This window comes from Lemur catta, chromosome 11 (assembly GCF_020740605.2).
Source record: "Lemur catta isolate mLemCat1 chromosome 11, mLemCat1.pri, whole genome shotgun sequence".
Classification (NCBI taxonomy): Eukaryota; Metazoa; Chordata; class Mammalia; order Primates; family Lemuridae; genus Lemur; species Lemur catta.
In genome coordinates this window covers 52,364,487-52,380,309 of record NC_059138.1, presented here as the reverse complement: position 1 = coordinate 52,380,309, position 15,823 = coordinate 52,364,487, and positions in this window count along the sequence as shown.

Below are 15,823 nucleotides of genomic sequence, written 5' to 3'. Positions count from 1 at the left end.
TTATTACCATCTTCTGTTTGCCTTCTTCCATCCAAGCTTACTCTATGAACACATAGAATTAAATATATACTTGATTTACAGAAAGAATATCAAAGACAAAAGTTCTCTCAAATCTTCTGCCATGTGGTTCAAAAATTGCCATCGATTTTAAGTCCCAAATTGAAGTTCTTTTGGTACATATATGTGGGTATATGAACACACACAGATATATACACATATATAAATATACACTAAAGATGAGATAGAAATGAGCCTACAAGAAAATAACTCAAAAGTATTAGAATTATGAATATCAAAAATAGTGTTGTGTCTGTGGATTAGTTTTGTGTTCTGTTTGTATCAGAGTTAATCACCTTTGGGAAGTCTTTTTACATCAAGCGGAAGAGGTTGCTTGATTCTTGGTTCCTTAGAGAGTTAGACTGTTTGGCCAGAGTTATGGAAAAGGGATTGTGTCACAAGTGAAGTTATGGTTTCAGGACCGCTTCCAAGTATTCCTGCTTTGGTTATAGGGGTAAAGAGCTGAGGGTTCTTGAAGCAGTCTTTTTGGTCACACAATTTAACAGGCAATGGGTCTGGTGCCAGTGATTCCATTTCTAAAGGATTTTCCTTTGAAGTGTTTGTTCCTCAGTATGTTTTTCCAGCCAAACATATGCCTGTGATTTGAAATCAGCTTAAGAATTTTCTTTCACATTTAGTGTTCATGTTCAGTTTGCTGACTTTAAAAGATGCAGAATAAACTTGTGTGATTCCTAAATCCCTACAGTGATATTGCCACTAAGGATGATTCTTATGGGTAGAGTTTAGTTACCTTTAACTCTAGATAAACACTTGAAAGTTATTTTAAAAAATTTATTCTGGGGAAGGGATAAAGGAAAGTGTGTTCCAGCTTGCATACACTTTGCATTTTCTTTTCTAGAGTTTTTTAGAAAAGTATTTCTTATCCATTAACATTGTCTTACTGGTTTAAGACAACCTGCCAGGGATACAGGTGTTGTTCTTGACTTCTTGACCAGCATTGTGTCTAGCTGTTGACTTGAAACTCTGCTCATTGGATTAGTTTCCCTTGAGAATTCATTGCATGTGTGGGAGTAAAAGATTGAAGACATTGAGATCTATGTGTACTGCCTTGTTCTGGAGAGCTGAGACTTGTGTTTGATAAGATGTAGTGTCCAGAGTGGGTAATTTGCCTATGATTCTGTTGGTTTTATGAATGGTCATTTGGATTCAAGTGCTGAAGGATGGAGAAAGAAGCCAAAATGTGAATAGGTACCTCTTACCCAGACTGACTTCTCTTGAGAAATCTGCTGTGTTCTCACTTCCTCTTTCTTCTCAGTGAGTCCTCATCATGTCCAATGGGTCCACTGACATAGGAAACCAGGATGAAAGATGGACTATTTTGGATTCTTCTAGTTCATCACACATGTTGGCTCAAGTTAGTAGCTCTTTCCATTTCTCCAGGCTCAACCCTTGGAAGGCCAAGCGCTCTCAGACCTAGACTTTCAGAATTATCACAGTCTTGATAAATACCTTTAAAAATACAGTATGTCTCTACCCACATGAATTTAATTAGGTCATAATGCTGATATTTCATAAAGATTTTAGAAAAAAATTAGTATTTCTTTTCTCTACCTTCTTCATTTTTGATTTCATATTATCTCAACTTTTCAGTTAAATTAGATCTCCACCCTGCCTACCCTCCTTTCAGAAGGCAACCAGTTGCCAAGATTATCACTTTTATAATAAGTGGGCTTCATTTATTTTATTCTTTCATTTATCACATTTTTGGTAACTTCTGTGTTGATAAGCTTTGTGTGAAAAGGTAATCATATAAAGATAAATATGTTATGGGTTTTGCTCTCAGGTAGGTCATGATCTAGGAAGGGGACATGGCATATTAATAATTGACTGCAATAGAATATAGAAATTATGTATTAATAGCACAAATAAAATGCTGTAGGCACACGGAGCTTCACTCTTCCAAGGAACTAGGACCAGGTAAGGCTACCCACAGGCGACAACATGGGAAACATACTCAGAACTGTGGTCTCAGCTTTCAAAGACTGAGGGTTAGTACAGTCATGGTGACCCAACCTGGTAAGTATATTTGTTCTATACTAATTACAATCTCAGAGTCACGATGTGACATTGTATTAGTGATAGTAATGGAAATTTTGTATTGCATTTTACTCTTCAAGGACAGATCTTAAGAAAAAAAGGAAGGAAAGAAAATGTTCATTGAGGTTTAGGGATATGGTCACTAAAACACTAATTTTTTGTTTCTCTACCTCTTTACAGTAGAGACTTTGAAGGGAATTAGTTAAGGTTTACTATTTGGAATGAAAAACTTTTAAGAAAGATGGAGAGAGGAGAGAAAGTAGGAAAAGAAAGAAGACATTCTTCTTTCTGGATTCCAGAATTTCCATATAGGACATGCTTGGATGGTTGTCAGATTAGGAAGAGGGAACTGGGGAATTTCTTGTAGCTGTAACCAGTAACCAGTTCAGTGGATTTATTGGATCGTGTTTTTATCTGGGGTGGATCAGAAGGGGCTACTGGATGTTGTGTGTGTATGTGGCAAGCTCTCAAATCATTTCTTAGTATTTCCACTGCTGATAAGATGCTTAGAAAAAAAGGTAATATTTTTACCAGGTGGTAATTCATTAAAGAGCATTTTCATAAAAAGACTGTTTCCCAACTTTAGAATGAAGCCTGGGATGGAACTTTAGACAGTTCCGACATAAAGATTTGCTGAAAGGAATTTCACCTGACTACAAAAAATGCAATATCTTATCCTTGATATAATTTAAAGAGATGAGCTTATGTAGTTCAAGGAAACAATTTCTCTAACCTCAGAGGAACAGAATAAGGTAGTGTCCAAATAACACCACAATTATCCTCTTGTCTTACTTGCCCACTCCCTGCTCTCTGCTTTTTGTCTCAGTGCCTATGGTACTGTGGCAGGCAGTGGGGGGAGAAACAAACCCTATTCAAGTGTGCCAGGGGCTGGTGCCTTTACAGCCCTCCTGAAAGACGGTTGGTTAGATGAATCATTAAATGTCTCTTAATTCTGTCTGCTTAGCACTGCATTGCCCTGGATCATATCCATATTCCTACCTTTGACTCTAAACCGAAGTTAGGCCTTGCTTGTTTCTTTTGGCACATTTTCAGATCATGAGCACATTTTATGATATGTCCATCTGCACAGCTATCTAAATAAGAGCAGACTTATGGGGAGTGTGGCTGAAAGTTCACTTAAGATCCTTCACAGGCTCCTGCCTGCCTCTTCCAGATTGGCAGCCACAAATGAAGTTAATCACGACTATATTAAATACGGTAGAACTGTTGGGCTGGTTGTACATTACACCCGGGAGTGTTGAATACTGCTGTGAATCAAATGCCTGGTACTGTTTTGGTGACTTGAACTTTGAGCTGTGTTGACTTGTCAGGGGGACAAGTCAACAATCTTAGCTAAATAATTTGTAGTATATTATTAGGAATGTTAGATAAGGCAGTTCCATGTAACTGCTATCATTATGCATTCTTGGATTGAAAATAAGCCAATCTCTCAACAGTTTGGAGAGAAAGCCTTAGAACTGGCCCTTTGAACACCAGAGAAATGATAGTGATATGTGGAGACACTCTGAAGGGCACCTCTATATCCTCCAACTTGCTAATGTAAAAATATGAAGGATCTAGATGTTTGCTAATACAAATGTGAACTAAATCACTGTTTGTAACAGCCGAAGATCTTTCTGACTTTTCCCAGATGGTTACCTAAGTAATAAAATCATAACTGCTTGAATTTGATGTGTTAATGTATACTTTGTAAACCATTATGGAATCTGTGACATTTCTAGTCTATAATCAATAGCAATATTATGAAAGGAGAAAAAAATGATTAATTATTAGCATTGATAAACATTTAATTCATGCCTATAAAAAAAGCAAATGCTTGTGAGGACATGATTCATTATTGGATTTTTAAAGGACAAATTTCCAAAGAACCACATGTCAGTTACAAACTAAACTTAGAAGGTTTTCCAAGGACCAGTCATCTATTTACTATCCTGCATGAAAGCAATGGCGATTTCATCAGAACTGTTGGGGAACACAAAATGATGTGTCAGAGGTAACTTTAATCCTTAATTAATAATGAAAGGGTAACAGTCAAATGACTTTTCTCTTAATTCGACTATTAAGATATAGCCAGTTAATTTGCAACTTGCAAACAGAGGTAAATTTTCCAGCCTAAAATTATGAATGACATTGATGTGCGGCTTTATTATTTAATGCTGTGTTTCTGTTACTCTTTGCTAGCAGCAGAGTTCAACTTTGAGTTCCCAAGGAAGAGCAAACATACCCATTGTGCAGTGCCACTTTGGAGGCAGGTTTTCATGAATTACATTCTTAAGTTTTCAAGTGGTGACTGACCTGCCCATGCACATGGTAAGGATTAGTTATTTGGCTTTACGCCATGGGAATGGGAATTTGGTAATCAAGTGCATCTTTACAGTTTATAGTTTTGTTCCACAACAGAAAGAATGGATAAGCAGCTGGTGTATTTCATCTGATGATGTGTATTTGCCCTTTGAAGGTAGGCCTATTCATAGGAGAATAACTTCAGTTTAGTTGTAAAAAGCAAATAAATAAATACCCCAAAGGAATATTTTTACATTTTACTTCTTTTTGAAAATTTGGATACTTTCAGGTGTGTACCAAGGTATGATTATGTAATATGAATTTTTTTTCTACCATGCTTCTAAATCAAGCTTTCTCAGAATTTAGGAGTATGAGATACTATTTGGACATGATTTTGCCTTTTCAGCAAGACAGTTATCAGGACTCAGATGGGACTTAGCTTGAAATATCTCTCCTCTCCTTGCCCCTATAGTATCTATTTTGCAATCAAGTATCTGATATGAAACTCATCACCATCAAACCTCAGAACATTGGAATGAGTTGTCAAGGGAGGTTGTGGAGATCTGCAAGAGCTTAGACAACTTTTTGTTCTGGATGACTTAAATGTTCAATTGCTTAAAAGCAGATGATCTTTAGAGATTCTTTCTTGTGCCATAATGTTAATATTATACATTAAGTTATTCTTCAGAGATAAGAAAAGTTATGATAATTAGCTAAAATATGATTTTATTGCTCAGTAACACTCAGGTTCTCCCCAGTCCTGAAATATTTTTATCTACTTTCTTGATCATGTCTGTTTCTGGATTGTGTTAAGGAGAATTGTTGTTCTCACTGCTGAATTCCCTGTTGGTACTCTGGTTTTAGGCAATGACATATACCAGAGTATTATATCTAATATTGTAAAAAAAATTTTTGGAAGAGTGATTTAGAGTGGAAAGAGAAGTGAGCACAAAAAGGTGTAGCTTTTTTCTAATTGAAAAAGTAATATATATTGATTGTATGAAACTTAGAAAAGATGAAAAAGTATAAATAAGAAAACTCTCACCTCTAAGAGTCATGTCTCACTTCTAAGACACTAGACATCTATTAGACAAAATTATTTGAAATATATAGACAATCTTACCTAGCTCAAATTATGAATGATCTATTATATATACACTTTAACCTAGATGTGACCATCTCAGATGGGTGGCACTAGGGGTATAAAATGTACTCTTCTACTTCTATCTCCTGTTACTTTGGATGCCCTTCTATCCCTTATCTTCATCCTTCACTTTCTTCCTGAAGTCACAGACTTAATTGTTGCCTTTGTAGTCACTCCTTCCCAAGCCTGCTCCTGTGTGGTAGAGGACTATTAGCTAGTACACTGAGGCAGGGTGTGGAAGCAGAACTGGTAGGGTGGAGAAGCAAGTGGATTGAGAAGAGAGGGGTATAACATCTCTGGATTCTCTTTTCCATTCTTATATCCCATTTTAACCAAATTTTCAATTAGTACTTCTGATGACTATCTCTCAGACCTATATTTTTATCTCCAATTTCTCTGAAATTTCCAGCTGTCTTCTAGGCTTTTCTACCCAAATCTCCAGGTTCCTAAAACATGATATGTGGTCTCTCCTCCCTCGTGCTAACCCTAGCTTTTCCTCTCAACTTCCCACTTGTGTTAAGTAAGAGTAGCATAGTTAAATTAGTTACCGGCCTGGAAGTCTGGAAGCCATCTCTCACTGGCCATTTTCTCTTGCTTGTCCATAGTCAGTCAGTTCTTAAATCCTAACTATTCTTCCTTATCAATTTATCTTATCTATTTAATTTGCTCCCTTCTTCTATTCTTATTGTGATCCACCCCACACCCCAAAGTTTGAGTCCTTAACTATACCTTTCAATAGTCATCTCATTGGCTTCCCTGCTTCTTGTTTCCCTCCCTCTAAATGGTCTGGCATAGTGCCACCAAGTTCAGTGTATGACTTAATTTTGTGGCTTTTCATTACCCATTCAATAAAGGACTTTTCAACCTAGCATTCAAGATTGTCTATTGCTTGACTAAAACTCACAGCATCAGTGTAATTTTTCTATTTTTTTTCCTATACTGCAGACTAGTAGTTTTCAACCCTTACTGTACATCATAATTTCTTGGAGAGGTTTAAAAAATAAAAATGCCTGGTCCCCATTTCCAGAGGTTCTAATTGGTCAAGGTGAGGGAGTGGAGGTACAGGTATTAGTATGTTTTCAAGCTTTGCAGATGATCCCAATGTTTCTAATGTGCAGCCAGGATTAAAAATTGCTGTATTAACTCATGTGAAATCCTAGCTCTGCCTGAAATGCTTTGCCTTTTTTTAGTCTTTGAGCCTTTGTAAATATCTTTCCCAAAAGACTTGGAATGTCTTTCCCATCAAAATCCTGCTTTCTTCTGGTTCCAATTTAAATAATACCTCCCCCATGAATTCTACCTACTCCCTCATCCAGAAGTCTATTGAACTATTTTAGCACTACCACAAACACATAACAAATGCATGAAGTTCATCTAAGTGAATGTGGTATCCATTACTTATTATATCTCAGTTATTGGTATACTTGTATTACTAATAAATCTTTTAGTGGGAATCTTAAGAGGAGAGCAACTGTATTATGATATATTTTGCTACCTCTCTCCTTCTAGTTAGTAGCATAGTGATGTGCTCACAATAGGTCCTGAATAAATATTTTGAATGAATATTCTACAACATTTAGCTATTATTTCACATATTGTAGTTTGAGACATCAATTTCCGATTTTACTGTATGTTGAGTTTTGTAAGATGAGTTTGAGACCCTGATTTGCTATATATGTTCAGAAACTCTTCCAAAGAGAGGCTTTTGTAGCCCATGCTATTGCCCTTCCTTATCATAATCACTTGTCGGAATTTCTGAGTATAAAGCTTTCATTTCTGGATAGAAAATAGCAGGTTGCTCCTGTCATAACAACTAGAAAGAAGTGGATATATTACAAAACAGTTGTATTTTTAAAAACATCAGATGGTATTAATATAAGTACCCTTCAATTCATGAGTGGATAAAGAAAATGTGATGTGTGTACATATGTTACACACACACACACACACACACACACACACACACACACACACACACCATGGAGTACTACTCAGCCATAAAAAGGAATAAAATAATATCATTTGCAGCAACATGAAGGGAACTGGAGACCATTATCCTAAGTGAAGTATCTCAGGAATGGAAAACCAAACACTGTATGTTCTCACCAATAGGTGGGAGCTAATAGATGGGTGCACAAGGGCACAAAGCGATATAAAGGACATGAGAAACCAAGGAGTGGGGAGGGCGTGAGGGTGGGTGTGGGATAAAATCTTACCTGTTGTGTACAGTGAGCACTATTCTGCTGATGGGCCCACCAAAAGCCCTGACTTAAGCATCATACAAGATATCCATGTAATAAAAATAATTGTACCCCCTTAATTAATATTTTGAAATAAAAAAGTAAATAAAAACATCAGAGATCTGTGAAAACACAGAGAACTAGGTGAACTAAAATTCCATACAGGGAAGAGTCCTTCTGAAGGTAACTGAGATCATTGGCCATTTTCTTCCATGAGGGTGTTTTCTCAGTCTTAGACTGTAGGTTATAGGCTGAGGATCTGGCTAGCCTAGGCAGAAGGCCTCTAGTGGAAGAAAGAGAATTCCTAGGAGCTAGAGCTGGCATAATGAATTTGAATACAAAGGAGTTAAAAACACTTAATTTCTTTCCCCCTGAGACATTTACTGAGCACTCAGGGACTGGGGTACTGGTCTGTAAAAGACACTAATATAAGTATATTATGGAAAATAATGGAAAAGATGGAAAAGGACAAAATAGAGTTTTAAAATTATTTTTAATTGACACATAATTGTATATATTTATGGGGTACAGAGTGATATTTTAATACACATATAGAATGTATAATGATCAAATCAGGATAATTAGCATATCCATAATCTCAAATATTTAGCATTTCTTTGGGTTGGGAACATTCAAAATCCTCTCTTCTAGCTATTTGAAAATATACAATAAATTATTAACTGTAGTCACCCTGCAATACTATAGAACTCTAGAATGTATTCCCTCTACTTAACTGTAATTTTGTATTCGTTAACCAACGTCTCCCTATCCTCCTCTTCCTTATACCCTTTCCAGCCTCTGTTGTACTCTTTACTTCTATGAGATCAACTTTTTCTAGCTTTCCCATATGAGTAAGTTTCACGTAACATTTATCTTTCTGTACTTGGCTTATTTCACTTAATGTAATGTCCTCCAAGCTTATCCATGTTTCTGCCAATGACAGGATTTTATTCTGTTTTTATGGTTGAATAGTTTATATATATATATCACATTTTTCTTATTCATTCATCTGTTGATGAACACTTAGGTTGATTCTATGTATTTGCTATTGTGAATAGTACTGCAATAAACATGTGAGTGCAGAAATCCTTTCAACATACTGATTTCCTTTCCTTTCCTTTGGAGACATACTCAGTAGTTGGATTGCTGGATCATATGGTAATTCTATGTTTAGCTTTTTGAGGAGCCTCTATACTGTTTCCCAGTGTGGCTGTACTTATACCAATAGTATATAAGAGTACCTTTTCCTCTGCATCCTTGTCAGCATTTATTTTTTGTCTTTTTATAATAGGTATTCTACCTGAGGTGAGATGGTATCTCATGGTGGTTTTGATTTGCATTTCCCTAATGTTTAGTGATGTTGAACATTTTTAATATACTTTTTGGCCATTTCTATGTCTTTTGAGAATTATCTGTTCAGATCAATTGCCTGTATTAAAATTGTTTTTTTTTGTTGTTGTTGAGTTATTTGAGTTACTTAAATATTTTGAATATTAATTCCTTGTTGGATGAATAGTTTACAAATATTTTCTCCCATTCAACAGGGTGTCTATTCACTCTGTTGATTGATTGTTTCCCTGGCTGTGCAGAAGCCTTTTAGTTTGATATAATCCCATTTGTCTATTTTTGCTTTTGTTTCCTGTGCTTTTGAGATCTTTTCCATAAAATCTTTCCCCAGACCAATTTTCTGAAGTAATTCCCTTGTGTTTTCTTTTAGTAGTTTCATAGTTTGGGGTCTTACATTTAAGTCTTTGATCCATTATGAATTGATTTTTGTGTATGATGAATGATAGGGGTATAGTTTCATTCTTCTGCATATGGATATCCAGTCTTTTTGGCATCATTTCTCAAAGTATATTTTCGATGTCATTGTCAAATATCAGTTGGCTGTGAATATGTGGATTTATTTCTGAGTTTTCTATTCTGTTCCATTGGTCTGTCTGTTTTTATGACAGTACCATGCTGTTTTGGTTACTGTAGATTTATAATATATTTTAAAGTTAGGTATTGTGTTACTTCTAGATTTGTTATTTTTGTTCAAGATTGCATTGGCTATCCAGGACCTTTTGTGATTCTATATATATTTTAGGGTTGTTCTTTCTATTTCTGTGAAGAATGGAATTGGTAATTTGGTACGGATTGTATTCAATCTGTAGATTGCCTCGGGTAATATGGTCATTTTAACAGTATTAAATATTCCAATTCATGAACATAGACTGTCTTTCAATTTGTTCATGTCCACTTGGATTTCTTTCATCAGTGTTTTGTAATTTTCCTTGTAGAGATCTTTTACCTCCTTGGTTAAATTTATTACTAGGTATTTTACTTTTCAATAGCAATTGTAAATGGGATTAGTTTATCAGTTCTAATATTTTTTTGGTGAAATCTTCAAGTTTCTCTTCATATAAGATTATGTCATTCACAAGCGGGAACAATTTGACTTCCTCCTTTCCTCTTCATTTCTTTCTCTTGCTTAATTGCTCTGACTAGAACTCCTAGTGTTGTACGAGTGGTGAAAGTGGGCATCTGTTTCTTATTCCAGTTCTTAGAGGAAAAGCTTTCAACTTTCCCCTATTTGGTAGATATTAATTGTGAGTTTGTCTCATATGACCTTTATTGTTTGGAGGTATTTTCCTTCTATGATTAGTTGGGTTGAGGGTTTTTATCATGAAGGGATATTGAATTTTATCAAATGTTTTTTCTGTGTCTATTGAGATGATCATATGGTTTTTGTCCATTCTATTGATGTGATGTATCACATTTATTGATTTGTGTATGTTGAACCATCCTTTCATCCCTGGGATAAATTGCACTTGACCTTGGTGCATAATCTCTTTGATGTGCTGTTGGATTCAGTTTGCTATTATTTGGTTAAGGATTTGTGCATCTATGTTAATCAGGGATATTGGCCTATAGTTTTCTTCTTTTTGTTGTGTCCTTATTTGGTTTTGGTTTCAGAGTAATGCTGCTCTTGTAGAATGAATTTGGAAAAATTCTCTCCCATGCAGTTTTTTGGAAAAGTTTCAGAATAACTGATTTCATTATTCTTTAAAAGTTTGGGAGAATTCAGCAGTGAAGCCATCTGGTTCTGGACTTTCCTTTGTTGGGAGACTATTTATTACTGATTTAAACTTGTTATTCATTATTGGTCTGTTCAGGTTTTCTATTTCTTTTTGGTTCAATCTTGGTAGGTTTTTTGTGCCCAGGAATTTATCTATTACCTCTGGCTTTTTCAATTTGTTGATGTGTAGTTATTGATAATAGTTTCTAATGATCCTTTGTATTTCTGTGATATTAGTTGTATTGTCTCCTTTTCTTTTTCTTTTTTTTTTTTGAGACAGAGTCTCACTCTGTTGCCCAGGTTAGAGTGCCATGGCGTCAGCCTAGGTCACAGCAACTTCAAACTCCTGGGCTCAAGCAATCCTTCTGCCTCAGCCTCCTGAGTCGCTGGGACTACAGGCATGCGCCACCATGCCCAGCTAATTTTTTTCTGTATATTTTTAGTTGTCCAGCTAATTTCTTTCTATTTTTAGTAGAGACAGGGTCTCGCTCTTGCTCAGGCTGGTCTTGAACTCCTGACCCTGAGCGATCCTCCCGCCTCGGCCTCCGAGAGTGCTAGGATTACAGGTGTGAGCCACCGTGCCTGGCCTCCTTTTCTGATTCTGATTTTATTTATTTGGGTCTTCTCTAATTTTTTCTTAGTTTAGCTAAAGTTTTTTCAATTTCGTTTATCATTAAAAAAACAGATTTTTATTTTGTTGATCTTTTATATTTTTTTAGTTTCTATTTTGTTAATTCTATTCTTATCTTTACTATTTATTTTCCCCTACTAATTTTGAGTTTGGTTTGTCCTTGCTTTTCTAGTTTCTTGACATGCATTGTTCGATTGTTTATTTGAAAATTTTCTACTTTTTTTCCTTTTTATCTGTACAAATTTATGGGGTACATGTGTAATCTTGTTACATGCATAGATTGCATAGTGGTCAAGTCAGGGCTTTTAGAGTATCCATCACCTGAATAACATACATTGTACCTGTTAACCAATTTTTCATCATCCTCTCACTCCCACTCCATCACCCTTCTGAGTCTCCATTATGCATCATTCCACTCTCTACATCTAGAGAGTAGCTCTGCTTGGTCCCCAGGATGGTGCACAGTTTGTGGAAAGCTGGGAATAAAAATGGGATCTTGATGTAGCTGCTTAGGTTTCAGAAAGGATGTATGACCCAGACCAAGCTCCCTCCCTGGAGCTGTTCCTTCTCACAGTCTCCTGGCAGCTCCTTAAATTAGATTCAGGGTTTGGGAGGGAAAGTTGTTCTCCTATGGCCTGATTGTATGATTCCCCAGGGAGAAAGTGGACCATGGAACACCTCTCATTCACTGTATTGGGGAGTCACTCCTGGCTCCCAGCTGGTCCTGGTCAAGCAGGCATCCTCTTTTTCTTCTCCTTCTTAATTTTTGGTGTCTCCTGGTATCTGAACTCCTGAGAAGTTTAGATACTGTTGAAACTTGGTCTCTGTCAGGTATGATACCTATTAGTTTGAAGGAAAACAAAGTGCATTTTTCTTTTTTGGCAGAAAATAATATACCATATGCATTTGGATAAATGGAGGTCAACACTGTTTTAAAATTGGGCAAGCTACTTAATATATTTCTGGGCTTCAGGTTACCCTAGTCCCCTAGCTCTGTTGATCTGGTATTTCAAGGTAAGTGATTCTGACACTTGTGGAAAAGAATGTCCTGTTACATTGTGCAGTGTGTCCCCAAACCTTCCCATATTGCTCTAGCGAGGACAGCCATTCCTCTGGTTCCTTCTTCCCACTGAGAGTAGCTTTAGACTAGAGAGGTTGAATACAATCAACTTAGCTCTGTAAAGCCCTGTGATTTTTAGATTACCGTTAATTATTAAATAAACATGAAGCTAAATTCCATCTTGGAAGAAATTGATTTTATCCCATAGCACTAAGTTCTAAATGTAGGAGAAACAAACTCAAAAGGAAAGAAAGCTTAACTTTTGTTTGACAACATTCCATATGAATCTGCTTGTGAACACTTTAAAAACTATAAACCTCATTTCTGAAAGACTCTCTCTTTCACATATCTTTCAGGATGCGATTGCCTGTCAGCTTACAGATATACATATGCTCACGTTTCTGGTTTTATTAAATGCAATTTCAATTCTTTAAAGAAACTTAAAAAAAATCTTCCCATCAGACACTCCCTTTTTGTAGTTGGTATGATGTGATTCTGAGAGAAGCTTTATTATTCTATCAGAGAGGGTTTGTGTAGGGAAGATCTATAGAGAGATGTCCATGCATGACCCTCCCAACTATGAGACAGGTGGAATGAAGATCACAAAGCCTGTCCTTGGAAGAGGAGTAGTAGTCCTGTACATTGGGTCTCATGTCAAATGCATGGTTATCTTGGAACCATAGTGAGGCAGTTGGGTTACAGCCAGGACACATGAGTTAAAGTCCCTACTATGCAATTGACTGGCTCTGTGATTTGGTGAAGTCACCAAGTTGCCCTAAGCTTCAGTGTTGTTACTGTTAAATTTTGTTACTATTAACCATCTCTCGGGGTTCTTGTGAGGATTAGATGAGACCATGCATAAAAGAGTGCGAAGGCTGATAAAGATAGAAGTGATGATTATTATCATCACAAGATCTTTGTAGCTTTACTCAATTTTATACCTTATGTTCAATATTGTTGGATATTAGTTGTCTTTCCCTTGTTTTGTTGGTGGTAGCACAAACAGTTAATGGATAAGCAAGCCTTCAATTATAGTCTTTTATTGGGACTAACCCAAACCTAAATCCCTGCAATATATCTCTACACTACAGGCATTAAAAAAGATGTACAAAAAATGCTACCAGTAAACCACAGCATCCTCTGGCATGCATAACCCCTGGCTCACAAAATCTGGATTTAGGACTCAAAATAGCATTTCTTTTAGACCTAAAGAATAGACAAACCTAAAAGAAAACACAGAATCGTGCCAGTTGGAGCCTATGGTCCTTTACTTTACAATTTTCTTTTTTAGTTATGTCTAAAGGAAGCAAGTGATACTTAATAAAGCTCCCCACTCTTGCTGAGTAACTTAGCTACAGGTCCAGGTCTGTGACTGTAATCTTTAATTGATGGATGCTTGGTTTCCATCTATCAATAGCTTGTCTAAAGAAAATTATATTTAGGAACAATTATCTAAGAGACATGTTCCTTGCCTACCTATTTGGGTATTTTATCTTTGGATTTAGTTAGATGACTAAAGGCATATGTTACTTTGGCTTCTAAAGAATGAATTCCTTTTCCTGAGCTGTACTAAGATGTTATGTCCACAGCTTTTTAAAAAAGTGGTTGCAAGAAAAGGCATTTGAAATTAACTTTTGATTTTAGTAAAAATGCTCTTGAGGATATTGTCCCTGTTAGCATCCCCAATATGAAGTCATACATGAGAATTTCTTTGAGAATTTAATTTCAGGAAAAGCTTTGTCTTTCCCAAGGTACCCTTTTTAATAATGAGAGCTATGTAATTTCTTGGTTGTGCCTACTTTTCATCCCAGCTTGAAGAAGCTTGGATCAAAATTTGAAGCTCAGTCATGGCATTAATGTTTACTTTAATAGCTAGCTTATTTACATTTTACTTTTTTAAAGACGTGCTGGATTGTTATATCTTTTGTTGCAAGCCATATCAAATTATATTTTTGGAAAGAAGCATGATATAAAGAGAAATAAAATGGTATGTATTAATAACAGGACTTACAGAAAAAAAGAAGAAATTAATGAAATCCCAGATAAAGAATTCAAATACTGATTTTAAAGAAGCTCAATGAAATACAAGAGAAATGTTAAAAACCAATATCAAGAACTCAGAAAAAACAATTCATGATATAAATAAAAAATTTACCAAGGAGATAGATAAAGAAATGAACAGAAATTCTGGAACTGAAGAATTCATTAAAGAAAGTATAAAATACATTTGAAATCTTCAACAATAGACCAGACCAAGCAAAAGAAAAAATTTAAGAAATTGAATATAAACCTTTTCAAATAGTCCTATTAGACAAAAATAAAGAGAAAAGAATTTAAAAAGAATGAACAAAGCATTTGAGATGTTTGGGACAATATAAAGTGACAGAATATTTTAATTATCTGTATCACTGAAGATAAAGAGAGATCAAAAGGTTTAGAAAAGCCTATTTAACAAAATGATAAAATCAATGGTCTTTTGTATTTCTGTGGTATCAGATGTAATGTTTCCTTTTTAATTTCTAATTTTTGTTATTAGGGTCTTTCTTTTTTTCTTGGTTAGTCTAGTTAGCGGTTACTGATTTTGCTTATCTCTTCAGTAAACTGACTTTTCAATTCATTGATCCTTTGTATTTTTTAAGTCTCTATTTTGTTTAATTCTGTTCTAATCTTTATTATGTCTTTCATTCTGATTTGGGGTTTGGTTCTTGCTTTTCTAGTTCCTTTAGGTGCATTGTTAGGTTGTTTATTTGAAATCTTTGTACTTTTTTGATGTAGGCATTTATTGCTATAAAATTCCCTCTCACCACTACTTTTGCTGTATACCTTAGGTTTTGGTATGTTGTGTTTCCATTTTCATTTGTTTCAAGGAATGTTTTGCTTGCTTTCTTTTTTTTTAAGTTTATTTATTTTTAATTTCTTTTTTATTTCAGCATATTATGGGGGTACAAATGTTTAGGTTACGTATATTGCCCTTGTGCCACCCGAGTCAGAGCTTCAAGCATGTCCATATCCCAGATAGTGCTCACTGCACCCATTAGGTGTGAATATACCCATCCCCTCCTCCCCCTTCCCATCTGCCCGACACCTGATGAATGTTATTACTATATGTGCTTTCCTTCTTAATTTCTTCATTATACTATTGGTTTGTTTGGGAGCATGTTGCTTAATTTCCAATGGTAAATTAATTAAAACTGTATTTGTACGATTTCCAACATTCCTCTTGTCATTGATTGCTAGTTTTATTCCATTGTGGTCTGAAAAGACATTT